The sequence below is a fragment of the Lampris incognitus genome, chromosome 5 (genome assembly GCF_029633865.1).
Source record: "Lampris incognitus isolate fLamInc1 chromosome 5, fLamInc1.hap2, whole genome shotgun sequence".
Taxonomy (NCBI): Eukaryota; Metazoa; Chordata; class Actinopteri; order Lampriformes; family Lampridae; genus Lampris; species Lampris incognitus.
In genome coordinates, this window is record NC_079215.1 from 43,591,182 (window position 1) to 43,613,446 (window position 22,265).

Consider the following 22,265-nt stretch of genomic DNA (forward strand, 5'->3'; position numbering starts at 1 on the left):
CAGACATGCATATCATTCGGTGATAGGAGAAAGTGAAAGCGGGTCAGTGAGAGGTTATGACTGGAAGAAACCAGCGGAAATGCTGGTTGCTTAGGGAAGAAAGCGGGAGAAAAAGAACAGATGCAAGGGCGTAACTTTGAATTGAACATTGTAAACATTGAACATTGTGTGTGTGTGTGGGGGGGGGGTTGATGTCAGGGTCCTTCTAAAGAGGTTAGGGGTGTTGTTTTATTGCAAAAAAGACTATGACATGGCTGTTTTATACCGTAGGTTAAGGGGAATAGTGTCCAAAGATATGATGGTCCATGTCCGGACCTAAAAAGACTATTTAAATCTGCAATACTTAGTTCAAATGTAAAAAAAAGGGTTACTCTAACACAGGATTGGAACCTGCTATCTCTCCAAATTGATTTACAGGTCTCTTGATACAAGGATTAACATGAAACAACAACTAAATCCGCATTTTTAAAGTTTTCTGATGCTGTGAAAGGTTTGTTCACACCAGTCAGGTCTGTAAACATGAATAAAGCAAGCCTGTATTTTCAATTATGATCAGATGAAAAAAACAAAATGCTTCTTTTCTTTTCTTTTTTTTTCTTTCTTGTTTGTATCATTTTTTCGAATTTTTGTAGCAGACTCTATGGAAATAATTCACCACAATCGGTTCTGGTCGCTTTAAGAAAGTGTTTCCGGGTTGACAGGGTGAGCTACGACGATGATTGGTTGGGGCAGCGCCATGTGGCTCTGTAGAGGCTAGTTCCCATCGATGCAGAGAACGGAAATGGAGTAGAGAACGGTCAAATGAGCATGCGCGAAATACCTCTACCATGCCTTCACACGCCCCGCATAGCATCCAGGCACTAGGATTCTAGGAAGACCCACCCCTACTCTGCGTCTGATTAGCTAACTTTAACCCTAACCCCGCCCTAACCCTAACCTTAACCTACCCAAACAACGGAGGCAACGAGTACTTGCGCATGCGCAGTTGACCGTTCTCTGCATCGATGGGAACTAGCTTCTACCCATGTGGCTCGGGTTGTTGGTTTTGTTGGAGAATAAAAGACTCACGCATTCGTGTAGTCAGTGCGAGAAGTTGTCCGTCTCTACGTTCCTACATTGGTGACCCCGGCGTTTGTCTGCTGGGCGTTTCCAGAGACAACCCTTCGTGAACATGACGATTAATGCAGTTTCCCTCAAGCTGCTGGAGTCCTGGGGGTCGTCAGCCTCGGCTTGGTTCGCCCAGACAGAAGCGCAGTTCGCATTGCGGGAAATCACCGCGGACGCCACAAAATACCATTACAGGTGCATCTCAGAAAATTAGAATATTGTGGAAAAGTTCATTATTTTCCGTAATTTAATTCAAAAAGTGAAACTTGCATTTATTCTAGATTCATTACACATAAAGGGAAATATGCCAAGCCTTTTTTGTTTTAATCTCGATAATTACGGTTTACAGCTAATGAAAATCAAAAATCCAGCATCTCAAAATATTAGAATAGTACATAAGGCCAATCAAAAAAGGATTTATAATACAGAAATGTCGACCTTCAGAAAAGTATGTTCATTTATGCACTCAATACTTGGTCGGGGCTCCTTTTGCACAAATTACCGCATCAAAGCAGCATGGCATGGAGACAATCAGCCTGTGGCACTGCTGAGGTGTTATGGAAGCCCAGGCTGCTTTGATAGCAGCCTTCAGCTGTTGGGCGGATGTCTCTCATGTTCCTCTTGACAATACCCCATAGAGGGTTCAGGTCAGGTGAATTGGCTGGCCAATCAAGCACAGTAATACCATGGTAGTTTTGGCACTGTGGGCAGGTGCCAAGTCCTGCTGGAAAATGAAATCAGCATCTCCATAAAGCTTGTCAGCAGACGGAAGCATGAAGTGCTCTAAAATCTCCTGGTAGATGGCTGAATTGACTCTGGGCTTGAGGAAACACAGTGGACCAACACCAGCAGATGACATGGTACCCCAAATCATCACTGACTGTGGAAACTTCACACTGGACTTGAAGAAACTTGGATTCTGTGCCTCTCCACTCTTCCTCCAGACTCTGGGACCTTGATTTCCAAATGAAATGCAACATTTACTTTCATCTGAAAAGAGTACTTTGGACCACTGACCAACGGTCCAGTTCTTTTTCTCCTTAGCCCAGTTAAGAGGCTTCTGACATTGTCTCTGGTTCAGGAGTTGCTTGATGCTAGGAATGTGACACTTGTAGCCCAGTCCCTGGGCACATCTGTGCATGGTGGCTCTTGATGCACTGACTCCAGCCTCAGTCCACTCCTTGTGAAGCTCCCCCAAGTTCTTCAATCGGCCTTGCTTGACAATCCTCTCAAGGCTGCGGTCATCCCTGTTGCTTGTGCACCTTCTCCTACCACACTTTTCCCTTCCAGTCAACTTTCCATGGATATGCTTTGATACAGCACTCTGCGAACAGCCAGCCCTTTCAGAAATGACCTTCTGTGGCTTATGGGGTATTGTCAAGAGGAAGATGAGAGGCACCAGACCCAACAATGCAGATGAGCTGAAGGCCGCTATCAAAGCAGCCTTGGCTTCCATAACAGCTCAGCAGTGCCACAGGATGATTGCCTCCATGCCACGCCGCATTGATGCAGTAATTTGTGCAAAAGGAGCCCCGACCAAGTGTTGCGTGCATAAATTAACATTTAAGAAGGTCGACATTTCTGTATTATAAATCCGTTTTTGATTAGTCTTATGTAATATTCTAATATTTTGAGAAACTGGATTTTTGATTTTCATGAGCTGTGAGCCGTAATCATCAAGATTAAAACAAAAAAAGGCTTAACATATTTCACTTTATGTGCAATGAATCTGGAATATATGAAAGTTTCACTTTTGAATTAAATTACAGAAAATAAGGATATTTTCCACAATATTCCCATTTTTTGAGATGCACCTGTATGTGGTGTCGGCTCTTGGCAGTTCAACAGCAACCAGAGTGGTGAGCCTCCTCAAAAATCCTCTGCAACAGGATAAATACGAGACACTCAAGGCTCACCTGTTGAAAACCTTTGAACTTTCTGACGCTGAGTGGGCCAGCCGGCTTTTCTCTCTACAGGGCCTCGGTGACAGTAAGCCGTCTGAACTTATGGACAGGATGCTGGATCTCCTGGGAGAGCACAAGCCCGGCTTCCTCTTCATCCAGCTGTTTCTGCGACAGACACTGTAATGAATGAAAGGTCACGGGTTTAACTTGACCTAATCACGGGTGTACGTGCAGTGCGTGTGACGTATACAGGAAGTTAGAAGCGCATGTTATGAAGGTTGTATGTCGGATGAACGCTAGTAAAAGCTACACAGAGTTAAGAACCTACGAAGTCGGCTCTTTCTTGAATTATTCTTATGTCAGTAAGACAAGGCGTCTACGGACATTACATGGTGTCAGAATAGTCTGTGTATCTGAACACGAGTGGTCATGCCGAAGTTTAATCCGCCGAGTGAATTCAAGTTTGACTGCCCCGTTGAATGGCCGCAGTGGAAACAACGGTTCTCGCGATTCAGGCTCGCGACAATGCTGGATAAAGACGACGGGGAGATTCAAGTGAGTTCGCTGATTTATGCAATGGGCGGCGAGGCTGAAAAGACATTCAGCTCGTTTGACTTCGCGGCGGAGGGTGATAAAGTGGACTATGATATCGTACTGAAAAAGTTCGACGGCTACTTTATTCCCCGCCGTAACATCATACATGAGAGGGCGTGCTTCTATCAACGTAGCCAGCAGCCAGGAGAGACAGCGGAGATGTACATCCGGACATTGTATGAGCTGTCTGAACACTGAGTTTGGGGACAAGAGGGATGAACATATCAGAGATCGTCTGGTAGTGGGCATAAAAGATAAGGTGCTCTCCCGTCAGTTCCAGCTCACAGCGGACCTTACTCTGGTGAAAGTCATTGAACAAGTGCGCCAGGCGGAGGCAATAACAAAGCAGCTCAGCCTCCAAGCTAACCAACCAGAGGCCCTGCTGGCTAACGTCAATGTTGTCCGATGGCGGGACGAACGCCAAAACAAAAAGGGCGGACAGCGTCATGGTGGCGGCAGTCCGGCAACCAACAAAGTAGATGAATGCGGGAGGTGCGGCAAGACGCAGCACACCGATGAGCGGAAGTGTCCTGCAACGAACAGTAAGTGCAACAAGTGTCATAAAAAGGGACATTGGGAGCGTGTATGTCACTCTAAAGCGGTGAGAGAAGTCACTGAAGAGGTTAAACAGCTGTACTTTCTGGGAGAAGTTGGCAAAGAGAGCAGTCAGGAAGATTGGACTGTTAGTTTAACAATAAGTGATGTACCAATAACCTTTAAAATTGACACGGGGGCTGACGCTACTGTTATCAACCAAGGGACATTTAAAAAGCTGAAGCCAAACATAAAACTGGGACCTCCTGACACATGCTTCATAAGCCCAGGTGGAAACATCAGCTGCATAGGACAGTTTCAAGCCACAACCAACTACAAGGAGAAACAATACTCCTTTCCAGTGTATGTGATCAAGGGGAGAGGCAGCTGTCTGCTGAGTCGTCTAGAGGCAGTGGAGATGGGTCTAGTGAAGCGGATGAATGAGGTCAGTGGAGTTTTCGGTTCAAGTGGACTGCTGAAAACAGACCCAGTGAAAATAGCTCTGGTGGAGGGTGCCCAGCCATACGCGGTGCATACAGCCAGACGGATACCGCTGCCACTTGTACCACTGGTTAAGAAAGAACTGCAGCGCATGGAAAATGAGGGCATTATTGAAAAAGTGACTCAGCCCACAGAATGGTGCGCCGCTATGGTGCCGGTGCTGAAACCGAACAAGAAAGAGGTTCGCTGCTGCGCTGACCTCAGGAGGCTGAATCGAGCGGTGAAACGTGAGAAATACGTGCTGCCCACTATGGAGTAAATAATGCCAAGGCTCGCAGGGTCAAAGTTCTTCACAACGTTGGATGCAGCAAGTGGGTTTTACCAGATCCCCTTGCATGAAGACAGCAGGGGGCTCACCACTTTCATCACCCCATTTGGGAGGTATGCTTTCTGCCGCCTTCCATTTGGTATAACGAGTGCTCCAGAGATTTTCCAGAGAAAGATGGCGGAAACTCTGACCGGGCTAGAGGGCACAGAGGTGTACATGGATGACATCCTTATACATGGAGAGACTGAGGAAATCCATGACCGGCGCCTAGCAGAGGCGCTGGGGGTCATTGAAACAGCAGGTCTCAAACTGAACCAAGCGAAATGCAAGTTCAAACAGAAACAAGTCCGCTTCCTTGGTCATATCATCAACGAGGCAGGCATCAGACCTGACCCGGACAAAGTGGCCGGAATAGAGAACTTTCCTCAGCCCCAGAACGTGACGGAACTCAAGAGGTTCCTCGGGATGGTGAACTATTTGGCAAAATACGTCCCAGAGCTGTCCACTGTAGGTCAGCCGCTTTATGGACTGCTTAAAGCAACGACAGAGTGGCTGTGGGGACCTGCACAGAACACAGCATTCCAAGACCTTAAAGCAGCACTCGCCACCGCCCCGGTACTCACCTTTTATGACGTCACTAAGGCTACGGTGGTGTCAGCAGATGCCAGCAGCTACGGGCTGGGGGGCGTTCTGCTCCAGCAGCACGGGGAACACTGGAAGCCCGTGGCCTACTGCTCCCGACGGCTGAGTGACGCAGAGACAAGGTACGCACAGATCGAGAAAGAGTGCTTAGCCAGCGTCTGGGCATGTGAAAGGTTCGAGAAGTACCTGTTTGGGCTTGACAATTTCAGACTTGTCACCGATCATAAACCACTAGTGCCTCTCATGAACAGCAAAGACTTGGATAATGTGCCCATTAGGTGCCAGAGACTGTTAATGAGGCTGATGCGTTTCAATGCAGTGGCTGAATACGCACCAGGCAAAACTTTAGCTGTGGCTGATGCACTCTCCAGAGGCCCAGAGCAGTGCTACGGAGATGGTGCTTCTCATGATGATGTTGCAGCGCACATTGATGCCATCGTGTGCCAGGTGCCTGCCACACCTCAAAGGATGCAGGAGATAAAACAGAGCACGGATGGAGATCTGCAGCTCCAGACAGTGTTGGGCTTCATCAGACACGGCTGGCCTGAGTATGTCGATAAAGTGCCGGAGACAGTCAGAGACTTTTATCAGGTGAGAGGGGAGTTATCTGCGGTAGATGGTTTAGTCATCAGAGGCAGTCGTATCGTCATTCCCACAGAGATGAGGGAGGTGATCTTAGACAGAATACACGACGGGCACCAGGGGATAGTTAAGTGCAGAGAGAGAGCTAGCCAGTCAGTGTGGTGGCCCAAAATGACAGAGCACATTACAACAAAGATACAGCAATGTCAATTCTGCAGAGAACACAAGAACACACAGAGAAAAGAGCCTTTAATGTCAAGTGAGCTCCCATCCAGACCATGGCAGAAAGTTGGCATAGACCTGTGTGAGTACAAAAAGCAAAACTACTTGATAGTGTCTGACTATTATTCCAGGTTTTTGGAGATCCTAAATCTACCAACAACTACTAGCAGTCAGGTTGTAGCTAGGCTGAAGGCTACATTTGCACGTTTTGGTATCCCTGAAATTGTAGTTAGTGATAATGGGCCACAGCTAGTTTCAGAAGAGATGAGGAGGTTCAGTGAGGATTATGATTTCATCCATGTGACTTCAAGCCCACACTACCCCCAGAGTAATGGACAGGCAGAGAGGGCTGTTCAGATAGCCAAAAGCATATTAAGGCAGGAAGACCCTCTCCTCACCCTGTTGACATACAGAGCTACACCCTCTTCTTCCACTGGAGCCAGTCCAGCGGAATTGCTCATGGGTAGGAGACTCAGAACCACCTTACCCACATTGCAGCATAACCTGAAACTGGCCTGGCCTAAAGAGGAACTGATCAAAACCGCTGACGCCGCAGCCAAATCGAGGCAGGCTTTCTACTACAACCGCAGGAACGGCGTGCGGACACTGCGCCCACTGAACTCGGGTGACGCAGTACTCACCAAACTTGATGGACAGAAAACATGGACAATGCCAGCAGTTGTTCACAGTCAGAGCTCCACTCCCAGATCCTACATAGTGGAGACAGCTCAAGGTGAACATTACAGAAGGAACAGGCGCCACCTGTTGGCCACACCTAAAACACTCACCTTTGTCAGCAGGGATCCTGACCATGTCACTCCAGGGGAGAGTGGAAACACGGATGAGTCCCGAGCAGCAGAAATGCCAACTTCCACACCATATGTTACTCGCTCTGGCAGGGTGAGCAAGCCAGCAATCCGGCTGGATTTGTGAGGCGTATGGACTTGTGTACTGTGGGAGATTTTTTATTTTTTTGTGAAAAGGGGGGTGATATACAGGTTAAAATTGTTGGCAGTAAATGTTCAGAGAAATGTTTAGAAAATAATCTTAGAGGGGGAGATGTAATGAATGAAAGGTCACGGGTTTAACTTGACCTAATCACGGGTGTACGTGCAGTGCGTGTGACGTATACAGGAAGTTAGAAGCGCATGTTATGAAGGTTGTATGTCGGATGAACGCTAGTAAAAGCTACACAGAGTTAAGAACCTACGAAGTCGGCTCTTTCTTGAATTATTCTTATGTCAGTAAGACAAGGCGTCTACGGACATTACAGACACGTTCTCAGGTACGAGCTGCTTTAGTCAACATTGCCATCACTGACTGTCGTGCTCTGGCCGAGGAGGCTGATTTTTCCTGGCTTGTCAACAGCACTGCGCGGCCGCATTTTTTCCTGCCCAAACATTTTCACCACTGCCTGGAGACACAACAGTCGCCGCCACCGCAACAGCTCAATGGTGGCAGGACCACGGCTGGTGTTTTTACCATGCAAAGTTTGGAAACGCCGGCGCCAGCGCTCAGTAGTGGCCATGTGCATTGGCCAAACTGGCAGGCTGCTTTTTACCAAAGACTCCATTTCTGGACGGCGGTTCCTGTGCGACATGGGCGCGCAGAGGAGCGTCCTGCTCGCATTGAGAGTAGACATCCTATCCTGCCACCCCCATGGAAGCCGCTAACTAATGGCAGCCCCATCCATACCTATGGCACTAGGTACGTGGCGCTGTGTGTGTGTATATATTGTAGGGAATTCAGGGGGCAACCGCAGGAACTGCCGCAGCCGGGACGTGAACCCGTATCTCCCGTACCACGGGAGACATCACTAATCGCTCGACTAAAGGGTCCAACCCGTTAGCTAACGGCTAATGTGTCTACTTATCCATGCAAGTTACTATATATATATCTATATATATATATATACAGTGCATCCGGAAAGTATTCACACCCCTTCACTTTCCCCACATTTTGTTATGTTACAGCCTTATTCCAAATGGATTAAATTCCTTTTTTTCCCTCATCAATCTACACACAATACCCCATATTGACAAAGCAAAAAAGGTTTTGTAGAAATTTTTGCAAATTTATTAAAAATAAAAAACTGAAATATTGCATGTACATAAGTATTCACACCCTTTGCTATGACACTCAAAATTGAGCTCAGGTTCATCCTGTTTCCACTGATCATCCTTGAGATGTTTCTACATCTTAATTGGAGTCCACCCGTAGTAAATTCAATTGATTGGACATGATATGGAGAGGCACACACCTGTCTATATAAGGTCCCACTGTTGACAGTGCATGTCAGAGCAGAAACCAAGCCATGAAGTCAAAGGAATTGTCTCTGGATCTCCGAGACAGGATTGTATCGAGGCACAGATCTGGGGAAGGGTACAAAAAATTTCTACAGCTTTGAAGGTCCCGAAGAGCACAGTGGTCTCCATCATTCCTAAATGGAATAAGTTTGGATCCACCAGGACTCTTCCTAGAGCTGGCCACCCAGCCAAACTGAGCAATCAGGGGAGAAGGGCCTTGGTCAGGGAGATGACCAAGAACCCGATGGTCACTCTGACAGAGCTCCAGCATTCCTCTGTGGAGATGGGAGAACCTTCCAGAAGGACAACCATCTCTGCAGCACTCCACCAATCAGGCCTTTATAGTAGAGTGGCCAGAGGGAAGCCTCTGCTCAGTAAAAGGCAAATGACAGCCCGCTTGGAGTTTGCCAGAAAGCACCTAAAGTGCTCTCAGACCATGAGAAACAAGATTCTCTGGTCTGATGAAACCAAGATTGAACTCTTTGGCATGAATGCCAAACGTCACGTCTAGAGGAAACCATGCACCTCTCATCACCTTGCTAATACCATCCCTACAGTGAAGCATGGTGGTGGCAGCATCATGCTGTGGGGATGTTTTTCAGTGGCAGGAACTGGGAGACTAGTCAGGGTCGTGGGAAAGATGAATGGAGTAAAGTACAGAGAGATCCTTGATGAAAACCTGCTCCACAGCGCTCAGGACCTCAGACTGGGGCGAAGGTTTACCTTTCAACATGACAACGACCCTGGCTTCGGGACAAGTCAGTGAATGTCCTTGAGTGGCCCAGCCAGAGCCCAGACTTGAACCCCATTGAACATCTCTAGAAAGACCTGAAAATAGCTGTGCAGCGACGCTCCCCATCTAACCTTACAGAGCTCGAGAGGATCTGCAGAGAAGAATGGGAGAAATACCCCAAATATAGATGTGCCAAGCTTGTAGCTTCATACCCAAGAAGACTTGAGGCTGTAATCGCTGCCAAGGGTGCCTCAACCAAGTACTGAGTAAAGGGTGTGAACACTTATGTACATGCAATATTTCAGTTTTTTATTTTTAATACATTTGCAAAAATTTCTACAAAACCCTTTTTGCTTTGTCATTATGGGGTATTGTATGTAGATTGATGAGAAAAAAAAGGAATTTAATCCATTTTGGAATAAGGCTGTAACATAACAAAATGTGGGGAAAGTGAAGGTGTGTGAATACTTTCCGGATGCACTGTATATATAAATCCAGTGAGTCAAGTAAATTTTTTTATGAGATATTACAAGCCTGTTTCATGCCATAGCATCTCATAAAGAATTTACTTGACTCCCTGGATTATTTTGCTCCTTATTTGTTGAGCACTTTCCCTACCATTGATTGTTTCTTTTAACAAAGTTATATAATAGCGTTTTTTTCTGGAAACCATCAATGGTATAGACAAAAGTGCTCAAAAAGTGAGTAGCGGAATATTTAGATAGATGTAGGGGAGAAAAAAAAATCTTTAATGCATTTCTGTACAAGCTTGTTTCATGCATCGTGCACTCACCAGCTGCCAGTGTGATCCATCCATTATCCAAGCTGCATATCCTGCTCTCAGGGTCGCGGGGATGCTGGAGCCTATCCCAGCAGTCATTGGGTGGCAGGTGGGGAGACACCCTGCACAGGCCGCCAGGCCATCACAGGGCCATATATATATATATATATATATATAAAGATAGATGTAGGAAAAAAACTTTAATGCATTTCAGTACAAACTTGTTTCGTGCGTAGCACACGCATCAGCTGCCAATGTGATAAACAACAAGAAAAACACAGTAAATAAATATTACGTTGCCCTGTGTCACGCCCCTAATTTCGGTGGACAGCAACCAATGAGAGGTTAGAAAACAGTTGAACTATTACAACCAATGGGGTAGGTAGTTACGATGCACAGCAACCAATGGTGGGGTAGAAAACATTACAACCAATGGGGTAGGGGTTGGTGTTTTTTTTTTAAAAAAAAAGCAAGGATTTAAAGGGCCAGGGCACTGTTAAAATAGCATACATTTAGACTATAACAAGATAACGTCACATGGGGTAATTTATGTATATCATATATTGGGGTGGTGTTGGGGCACACTTGGAGGGGCAGACAGTTAAAATACAAAAATATAACATCTAATAAATGTCCATGTATCATCTAATAGGGGGGATAATAAAGATATTGTTTTGCTTGTAATTACAAAGCAGTATTTTTTCGGTGTCTGCAGCTGGTGACCAATTCATTTCTACTGTTCAAGGTGGGCATATCAGGCTTGTAAATAATGAAATATTTCTCTGCCAAGCATAGGTTCCATCTTTTGCTGTTAATTGAATATGCATTGCTCCAGCTCCAGCTGCATGCCAAATGTTCAACAGGTTATTTCACCTACAACACGAGGATTATAACCAAGGCACAGACCCCCTCAATGCAGCCAAACGCCTGCAACTGCCGTGCTAAGGCATCATGCCCTCTTGAAGGGAAATGCCAGACAGGGAGTCATCTACCAAGCATCATTGACAAGAGAAGACAACTGCAAAGTCAACACTTACATTGGACTACCAGAGGGCCCTTTTAAAATGAGGTTTAATGCCCATATGAGTAGCTTCAGGAATGAGCATGTAAGAAATGCAGCGGCCTTAAGCCGCCACATTTGATTATTGGAAGACAAGAATATTAGTTACTCTATTTCATGGAAAATCCTTATGAAGAACAATGCATACTCAATTAACAGCAAAAGATGTAACCTATGCTTGGCAGAAAAATATTTTATTATTTGCTAGCCTGATATGTCCACCTTGAACAGTAGAAATGAATTGGCCACCAGCTGTAGACACAAAAAAAAGAAATCTCTGCTTTGCAATTACAAGTAAAACAATGTCTTTATTATCTCCCCCATTAGATGATACACGTGATATTTATTAGATGTTATATTTTTATATTTTAACTGCCTGCCCTTCCAATTGTGCCCCAACACCACTCCACCATATGATATATATAAATTACCCCATTTGACCTTATCTTGTTATATTTTAAATGTATGCTATTTCAACAGTGCTCTGGCCCTTTAAATCCTTGCTTTTTTAAAACAAGCCCCAACCATTGGTTGTAATGTTTTCTGTCCCACCATTGGTTGCTCTGCATCATAACTACCTATCCCATTGGTTGTAATATTTCAGATGTTTTCTATCCTCTCAGTGGTTGCTGTCCACCGAAATTAGGGGTGTGACGTGGGGCAACGTAATATTTATTGACTGTGTTTTTCTTTGTTGTTTAATCACATTGGCAGCTGCTGAGTGTGCTACGCACGAAAAAAGTTTGTGCTGAAATGCATTAAAGTGTTTTTTCCTACATCTAAAATCCAGATCGGATTATTTTGCTCCTTATTATATTACATTACATTACAGTCATTTAGCCGATGCTTTTATCCAAAGTGACTTACAATAAGTGCATTTATTGTAGGAAATCAGGAGAACTACTAGTCATCAGAGGTCATTGGTGCATCTTCTCTCTAAACAAGCATCTAAGAGCAAAACCAGTACTAAAGTAAAAGCGCAAGAAATAGTTTTTTTTTAAATGAGTGAATACAGTAAGTGCTAAGAGCAAGTAACAGGGTAGTAGTTCTTAAAGAGGTGAGTTTTCAACCTGCACTGAAAGATGGGCTGCGACTCTGCTGTCCTGACATCAGTGGGGAGTTCATTCCACCACTGTGGGGCCAGGACAGAAAAGAGCCGTGACTGGGTCGATCGGCAGCAGGGGCCTCTGAGCGACGGGGCAACCAGGCATCCCGAGGCAGCACAGCTAAGTGATCAGGCGGGAGTGTAGGGCTTGACCATGGCCTGGAGATTGGAAGGAGCTGTTCCTTTCACTGCCCTGTAGGCTAGCACCAGAGTCTTAACCTTTGCAAGCAATGGAAAATATTAGACAACACTAAAAAATGAATGAAAAAGTGTTTGTAGATGGTCAACAGCTGTAAAGTGGAAAGCATATCTATTTCAGAGAATGTTTGAGGAGTCAGGCCTCATGATGTGTACGAGCTGGTAAATGAGTGGATGCGGTGTTTGAAGATGTATTATTTTGGATAGCGACCCTACAGGCCCTGCAGCTCTGCCTATCTCAACCCTTCAATTAACCCTATTTGTTGAGCACTTTCCCCACCGTTGAGTGTTTCTTTTAACGAAGTTTTGATGGCCTGACGGCCTGTCCAGGGTGTCTTCCTGCCTGCCGCCCAATGACTGCTGGGATAGGCTCCTGCAACCCTGAGAGCAGGATAAGCGGCTCAGATAATAGATGGATGGATATATATATATATTTTTTTTGGGGGGGGTCTAGTTATAATCATCGGGGAGGGGGTGTTATAACCCCTATATCCCCCTTGGAAATTCTGTGCATGATATATGTGTGACATGCCAGGACACTAAAAAAGCTACTCACTTTTCCACATGGTTGCTGGAAGGATAGGTAGGGCACGTAATGTTGAAAATTCATGCTTTGGTGAATTTATAATGTCCATTGCCTCGACTCCAGTTTTAATCTGCAGAGTTCCCTGAAGGAACAGGCTGAAAGCACTGGCGCCCTCCCACTCACATCACAGTCTTGTTTAAAGAAGACTTTCAGCAGAGTGTCAGTGCTCTAAAGTGTTGTTTTCCTTTGCTTCATTCTTACTGTCTAGAGGATACACTGGATATCCAACAAGAACTTTAGTTGTGAAGCACCTTCCGTGAATTAGTTTAAAATTCTACATTTCCAATGGGCTTCACAAAATCCCAGAAACCCAGAAACAAGGTTGCGCAAGAAAAGTTGCCTCCAAAGGAGTTAGTATTTAGCATGGGTGTTACGGCCCTAGTGCCGTGTGTCTGTAGTTTTCCCTCTCCAGGTGATGCCCCGCCTCCTGTGGAGCTGCTGATTGAGCCCAGGTGACCCCAATTCCTCATCAGCTGGGTATATAACTTGGAGAGAGACACCCAACAGTGCCAGTGGGCCATTGTTGGTAGCAGTGTGTGGAGAGAGACGGCCAGTGGGCCATTGTTGCCAACCAGAGAGCAAGCTCTTGTGTCTAGACTCCTTGAGAAGGAGGGTGAAACTTATTAGTGTTCTTGTTTCGGTTTGGTTAGTTCATTTTGTTAATAAATCTGTTTTTACACCTGGTTCCGCCTCCCACCTTTCTTATTCCCCCGGGATACTTTTATTTTCTTTGTTACTTCCCCTCATCCCCTGGACCTTTAACGGGGAATGTAACAATTGGGGGCTCATCCGGGATTCGAACCCGGGACCTCTCGCACCCGAAGCGAGAATCATTCCACTAGACTAATGTAGCGAATTCGGGGGGCAGTCTGGGAGAGCGTCGCCACAGCCGGGACGCAAACCCGTGTCTCCCACTCCGCAAGCGACAACGTTAACCAGTCGACTAAAGGGTCCGACCCGTTAGTCAAGGACCAACGTGTCTACTCCTGGTTCTAAGCTGGCTGCGCAGTTAAAAGTCCGTCTTGCTCGCCTCCAGTTGGAAAAGGATGAAAGGGAAAGGGAGAGAGAACTCCAGCTTCGCAGGGAGTTGGAGGCAGAGACGGCTATTAAAATGCGACAGCTAGAGGTGCAGTATGAGCATAAAGTGTCCACGCAGCAGGCTGCGGTGTTGGCGGACGAATTCGCGCTCCCACATAAAAACATCTTTGTACCGTGTAATATTTCCTTCCCCTGCAGCGACGACTCACGAAATGCTAACTTGCCAGTTACTCAAGCTTCATGTGTTGGTACCCCTCCAAAACCTAAAGTGGAGAAACTGTGTTTTTTCTGCCATATGCCTGGACATTTGGTTGCCCATTGTGAGGCCTTAAAATGTAAGCGGCAGAACCGCAGTCGGCGGGCGGCCGTGTCCCAGGTGAGAGGGAATGGGGAGGACCTAAACCAGCCCAGGAAACAGGAGGTGAGAATTGCACACCTCGAGTCTGCCGTCGCTGACCTCACACGCCAGTGCCATGCAATGTGGGTTGAGGCAGAGGAGCTTCGTTTGGAGCTGGCGAATCAGAAGAGGAAGGATATGGAGCTGCTGAGGTTTGTCCGTGTAGAACTCGAAGAAGCCCAGAAGTCTCAGCGGGAGATGAAGCTGCTCCTTGATATGTACCGCTCAGCACCCAAGGAGCAGAGGGACAAAGTCCAGCTCATTGTGGCTGAGAAGACCGAGGCAGAGGAGCTGAGGCTGGGGGACCTGGAAGAGAGGGAGCAAAGAGAAGGCAAGAAGATGGCTGACGAAGAGGCCCTGAGGAAGATTAGCTCTGTAAAGGAGCAGGTCGACATCCTCAACAAGAAGCTTTCAATAGCGAAACAGGAGGATGCCTTGCTCAGGGAGATGGATGTGACAGGCCAGGCATTTGAGGACATGCAGGAGAAAAACATCAGACTGATGCAGCAGCTCGGGGAGAAGAATGAAGCCAACTTCCAAGGGAGTGAAGAGGATTACCCTCTTGAATGCCAACCTAGGGTTTGTATTTATGGGAGGGGGTGTTACGGCCCCAGTACCGTGTGTTGCAGTTACCCTCTTGTAGACAAACCTAGGGTTTGTATTTATGAGAGGGTGTGTTACGGCCCCAATGCCGTGTGGTGTGTATGTGATTACCCTCTTATATATATACAAACCTAGGGTTTGTACTTTTGGGAGGGGGTGTTACGGCCCTAGTGCCGTGTGTCTGTAGTTTTCCCTCTCCAGGTGATGCCCCGCCTCCTTTGGAGCTGCTGATTGAGCCCAGGTGACCCCAATTCCTCATCAGCTGGGTATATAACTTGGAGAGGGACACCCAACAGTGCCAGTGGGCCATTGTTGGTAGCAGTGTGTGGAGAGAGACGGCCAGTGGGCCATTGTTGCCAACCAGAGAGCAAGCTCTTGTGTATAGACTCCTTGAGAAGGAGGATGAAACTTATTAGTGTTCTTGTTTCGGTTTGGTTTGATCTGAGTTTTTGTTAAAGCCTGGTTAGTTAAGAGCCAGCATCTTTAGTTGCCTGTTTATTCTGTAGTTTGACTAAAAGTTCATTTTGTTAATAAATCTGTTTTTACACCTGGTTCCGCCTCCCACCTTTCTTATTCCCCCGGGATACTTTTATTTTCTTTGTTACTTCCCCTCATCCCCTGGACCTTTAATGGGGAACGTAACAATGGGATACAGGTTTTAATTTGGGTCAAGATCTGGCGGGAATTGGTTTGATGGAACTATTATTTCTCTATCAATAGCTAAAGTGCAACGAAACATTAGTGAATAAAAATATGCAGGGGTTGGAGGCGTCCGGGTAGCATAGCGGTTTATTCCGTTGCCAACCAACACGGGGATCTCCGTTTGGCGTTACCGCCGGCTTGGTCGGGTGTCCCTACAGACACAATTGGCTGTGTCTGCGGGCGGGAAGCCGGATGTGGGTATGTGTCCTGGTTGCTGCACTAGCACCTGTTCTAGTCTGTTGGGGCGCCTGTTCAGGGGAGAGGGGGAGCTGGGGGGAATAGCGTGATCCTCCCACACGCTACGTCCCCCTGGTGAAACTCCTTACTGTCAGGTGAAAAGAAGCGGCTGGTGACTCCACATGTATTGGAGGAGGCATGCGGTAGTCTGCAGCCCTCCCCGGATCAGCAGAGGGGGTGGAGCAGTGACCGGGATGGCTCAGAAGACTGGGGTAATTGGCCAGATACAATTGGGGAGAAAAAGAGGGAAAATATATTTTTAAAAAAAAATAAAATATATATATATATATATATATATATATATATATATATATGGGCCATGAAAAAAGGCCTGTACTGCAATGTATTAAACTTTTTTTTCCTGTATCTGTTGATATTCCGCTCCTCATTAGTTGAGCTCTACACCATTGACGGTTTTGGAAAAAAAACCCTATATAGTATATAAAATATAGTTTTTTTTCAGGAACAGTCAATGGTGTAGATAAAAGTGCTCAACAAATGAGGAGCAGAATATTAAGATAGATGTAGCGGATAAAACCTTTAATTCATAGCAGTACAAGCTTGTTTTGTGCGTCGTGCACTCGTCAGCTGCCAATGTGATTCAACAAAGACGAACACATAGTCAATAAATACTACTTTGCCCCACGTCATGCCCCTAATTTCGGTGGACAGCAACCAATGAGAGGATAGAAAAGGTGAAATAATATTACAAACAATGTGGTAGGTAGTTACGATGCACAGCAACCAATGGTGGGGTAGAAAACATTACAACCAATGGGGTAGGGGTTGGGGCTTGTTTTGAAAAAGCATTTAAAAAAGCATGCTATTTCAACAGTACCCTGGCCCTTTAAATGCTTGCTTTTTCAAAACAAGCCCCAACCACTACCCCATTGGTTGTGATGTTTACTTTCCCATATATATAGACAGGGGTTGGGCTATAATTAATCATGGTCCATCACTGATGGATGGGGTTGTAAAATTTTAGTCAATTTATTTTTACCCACCATATTTATTTTCATATTTACTGATATTAAATTTTGATTTGCATTTGTTTATATATATGGATTAGGCTATGATGCTGAATGCCAATGCAACAATAGGCCTCACTAGGGCTGTATTTGATAAAAAATATTGTAGCGAATTCGGGGGATAACGCAACCACAGAAACTGCCGCGGCCAGGAAGCGAACCCGTATCACCCGCACCGCAGGAGACATCGCCAACTGCTCGACTAAAGGGTCAGACCCGCCAGCCAGCAGCCAACGTGTCTTCTTATCCATGCACGTTACAATATTAAGTTATGCATAGGTTTAAAAAAAGGCAATTCATTCATACTGACACCTCATGCGAGCATTATCAAAGTACTGATGAATGCCTGCTTTTCAGTCAACAAATAACCGTCTACCATGCAGGCTATATTTTGATAATGCTTAAGCAAAGATGGTTAATTGTGTATTCTTTTTCAAAGTAAATTTAGTCGTGTTGTGTTTGCGCAGCTCCGTTTCAGTGGGTCTTCAAAGCAATTGAAAGAAATGTTAGTTTTCTCAGAAAGCCAACAAAGCCAATTCTTTACATTGATTGGATTTGCAATAATTTGTCAGTGCTTTTAAAATTTGGTAAATGACAGAAAATTCTCAGTCAGCACAACCCATACTAAGAGTGGACCACAAGATGGATATTAGGCAGGTTTTGCCAGCCTCGTTTATCAAACTGTGCAGAGATTGTACACTAAAAAAGTGTGCTTAAAAAAAGAAAAGTACACTACCGTTCAAAAGTTTGGGATCACATTGAAATGTCCATATTTTTGAAGGAAAAGCACTGTACTTTTCAATGAAGATAACTTTAAACTAGTCTTAACTTTAAAGAAATACACTCTATACATTGCTAATGTGGTAAATGACTATTCTAGCTGCAAATGTCTGGTTTTTGGTGCAATAGCTACATAGGTGTATAGAGGCCCATTTCAAGCAACTATCACTCCAGTGTTCTAATGGTACAATGTGTTTGCTCATTGGCTCAGAAGGCTAATTGATGATTAGAAAACCCTTGTGCAATCATGTTCACACATCTGAAAACAGTTTAGCTCGTTACAGAAGCTACAAAACTGACCTTCCTTTGAGCAGATTGAGTTTCTGGAGCATCACATTTGTGGGGTCAATTAAACGCTCAAAATGGCCAGAAAAAGAGAACTTTCATCTGAAACTCGACAGTCTATTCTTGTTCTTAGAAATGAAGGCTATTCCATGCGAGAAATTGCTAAGAAATTGAAGATTTCCTACACCGGTGTGTACTACTCCCTTCAGAGGACAGCACAAACAGGCTCTAACCAGAGTAGAAAAAGAAGTGGGAGGCCGCGTTGCACAACTGAGCAAGAAGATAAGTACATTAGAGTCTCTAGTTTGAGAAACAGACGCCTCACAGGTCCCCAACTGGCATCTTCATTAAATAGTACCCGCAAAACACCAGTGTCAACATCTACAGTGAAGAGGCGGCTGCGGGATTCTGGGCTTCAGGGCAGAGTGGCAAAGAAAAAGCCATATCTGAGACTGACCAATAAAAGAAAAAGATTAAGATGGGCAAAAGAACACAGACACTGGACAGAGGAAGACTGGAAAAAAGTGTTGTGGACGGATGAATCCAAGTTTGAGGTGTTTGGATCACAAAGAAGAACGTTTGTGAGACGCAGAACAAATGAAAAGATGCTGGAAGAATGCCTGACGCCATCTGTTAAGCATGGTGGAGGTAATGTGATGGTCTGGGGTTGCTTTGGTGCTGGTAAGGTGGGAGATTTGTACAGGGTAAAAGGGATTCCGAATAAGGAAGGCTATCACTCCATTTTGCAACGCCATGCCATACCCAGTGGACAGCGCTTGATTGGAGCCAATTTCATCCTACAACAGGACAATGACCCTAAACACACCTCCAAATTGTGCAAGAACTATTTAGAGCAGAAGCAGGCAGCTGGTATTCTATCGGTAATGGAGTGGCCAGCGCAGTCACCAGATCTGAACCCCATTGAGCTGTTGTGGGAGCAGCTTGACCATATGGTACGCAAGAAGTGCCCATCCAACCAATCCAACTTGTGGGAGCTGCTTCTGGAAGCGTGGGGTGCAATTTCTCCAGATTACCTCAACAAATTAACAGCTAGAATGCCAAAGGTCTGCAATGCTGTAATTGCTGCAAATGGAGGATTCTTTGACGAAAGCAAAGTTTGATGTAAAAAAATCTTATTTCAAATACAAATCCTTATTTCTAACCTTGTCAATGTCTTGACTCTATTTTCTATTCATTTCACAACATATGGTGGTGAATAAGTGTGACTTTTCATGGAAAACACAAAATTGTTTGGGTGATCCCAAACTTTTGAACGGTAGTGTATGTGTAGTCACAACGCTCCCCTGTGCACAATAATCCTGAATCCACTTGAAATTATGGGTTTGTCTTTTGTGCACAAGCCTAATTAATACCTCCCATAATTAAACAAATGTGCCTGTCATTCAGTTTTCTGTGAAAGATGATGAAGAAGTCAGTGCAAAATTTCAGTTAGAAATTTTTTAGGGTGTGAAATTGAGGCACTTTGTTAAAGGAGGTTAAACCCATGCCAAACATATTGTTTGGTGGTGGTAGCCATAGTTCTGGTATAATAAACAAACAAAATTGTATTTGTGGCAACATGTCACAGCCGCATTTAATGGTTCCAGCTCCCAGATCTGGAGCATTTCAGAAAGGAAAAAGATGTGGCTGGACATAAACCCTAATGCCAAGAATCACATTACTGTGCATCAATGAAGCAAAAGTGCCATGAATGGGGTCTGATAGCCCCAGAGCTCAGTGCCTTCAACCAGCATCTGGCCTCGACTGAGGAAAGCCTAACAAGTGCCTAATGTGGCAGAAGAGGAGGGAGATAGAGTTATGACTGAGAATGAGACTGTTACAGAACAGCGGAAAACAATTTTTTCTAAAAGAGTGCACCAAACCACACACTCAAAGTTTAAATACCGATTTACACAGACATTGCTGTGATAGTGTTGTTTATATTCAGGAATCAGGAACCAGGAACACTTTGTTGTTTCATTTCATATACTTGTGTACATGAAATGAAACAAAATATGGTTTCCCCCATCACACAGCAGTGCAACACAAAGACAAAAACACATATCTAAAAACTACAAGAACACATGTATCAAATTACAAATAAATCACTGCCCGAGAGAACGAATGCCATGATGACTGTTGGACCTGCCGGTCTGCTTGGGTTAGCAGTTAGCTTAGCCTGCCCTGCTTCCGCGTCCTGTCAGACCGCCCTCTGTGTTTCCTCCTCGGGCGCAGCTCCAGGCAGGGCCGTGGTCCTTGGGGCCACTGGACGCAGCAGACCAGCCTCCCCCAGCCGATCCAACGCCAGCTCTCCCAGCCAAACACCTTCGACACACCGCCCCGCACTCCACGTGACGACACCATAAACACAGTCAATGCTAGGCGAGGCTACCGCCAGACCCCCGTCAGTGTTATTGGAACTGCTGGTCTGAATGGGCTAGCAGTTGGCTTAGCCTGCCCCGCTTCCGGGTCCTGTCAGACCACCCTCGGTTCTTCCTCTTCGGGCACAGCTCCGGGCAGGGCCGTGGTCCCTGGGCCCACAGGACACAGCAGACCAAGCTCTCCCGGCAATCCAGCACCAGTGCTACCAGCCATTAAATGAAGACGTGGACAGACGTGAACAGAGAAACTGCGTGGACGGTACTGGGTGAGGCCGTCGCAAACATAAGTTTGTGCCGCCATCTTCCCCCACCGGTACTGGGTAAGGCTGCCGCAAATGTGAATTCATGCCGCCATCTTCATTTATATTTGTTAATTGTTATCATGCACACATTGCATGTTACACAAAATAATGTAATTGTTTTTACAAAAGTGACATGCCTACAAATTGTGAACGAGAATCGTGATCTCAATTCTAAGCCAAAAAAAAAAGAAGCATGAATCCAATTGAATCTAGAATCGTGAAGCCCAAACTCAAAAAACATTGCAGAAATTACAGATTTAGTTTTTTCTTTAATTTGCTTTTTTCAGACTCAGGAATCAGACTGGTGCAACTATTGGTGAAATATATTGGAGAGGACTGTACACCAGGTCACAGCGTCTCCAATGTGTGATGTACCTTTAGTGCGACACATGTCCCACGTGCTTCCAGAAATCTGAGTCACCGTGTCCTTCATGTTGTGCTACACACAGATTGATAAATTAAGTCATTTGATAATGTTGCCATGGAATCAAAAATGAATTAGAACAGTTTTATATTAAATACGCGGACCCTTAAACCTTAACAGACCTTAAACCTTTACATACGATGCATCATATTTTTTTACATCTGCAACTGCAGCAACATTTGGTTTGTTGGTTTGGTGCATAATGATTTGGGTCAAAGTCTTCAGAAAAGGAGGCTATTACTTTGTACAATAGTGTGCGGTACAATGCATGACCTGAAAATACGACACACTTTCACCATGTGGTAGAGTAACTTTTGTTACAGTTACACAGATGTATTGAAAACTTGGTTCTGATTGGTCAATTAAAGCACTCTGTGGCAGGTTTATTTCTGAATAGCAGACCAATGACCAGACTGATGTCATGCTGCAGCCTCATCACCGTTCCTGTTCCATTCCAAATTAATGCCCTTTGTAAGCTCATGTCAGCAAGCTAGATATACAGAAAAAAGTCCAGAAGCTTGTGAGCCAATAAAATTATTTTATTTTCAATAATTATTTTCTGTCAGTTTATTGACTTGTTTTGTAAGGTAAAGCTGTGTCATAAGCAGGATCATTCACTCTAAGGTGGTCTTTTGTCAAAAAATAATGATCGACTTGGAGGCAAAGACATTCCCAACGCAGTGAATATGGTTTAGTTGGTGACAAGGCACTGAAGCACACAGTTCAGTCAGTGTACATGAGTTGAGCAGCATGTTTCTCGAATAGGGCTTTGGCCTTAATTTACCAACCATCAAACACAGCCTCAAGTCTGTTCCCTACACTGCTTTATCTAAGAATGAATGAACCAGGCTATTGAGTAACCACATTTGTTGGAATCATATTTGCATCAAAGATAATTTGGATGTTGATGAAATTAAAATGCTTTCTGTGAACAAATGCAAGGTGCCCTTATTGCAATATGAGTG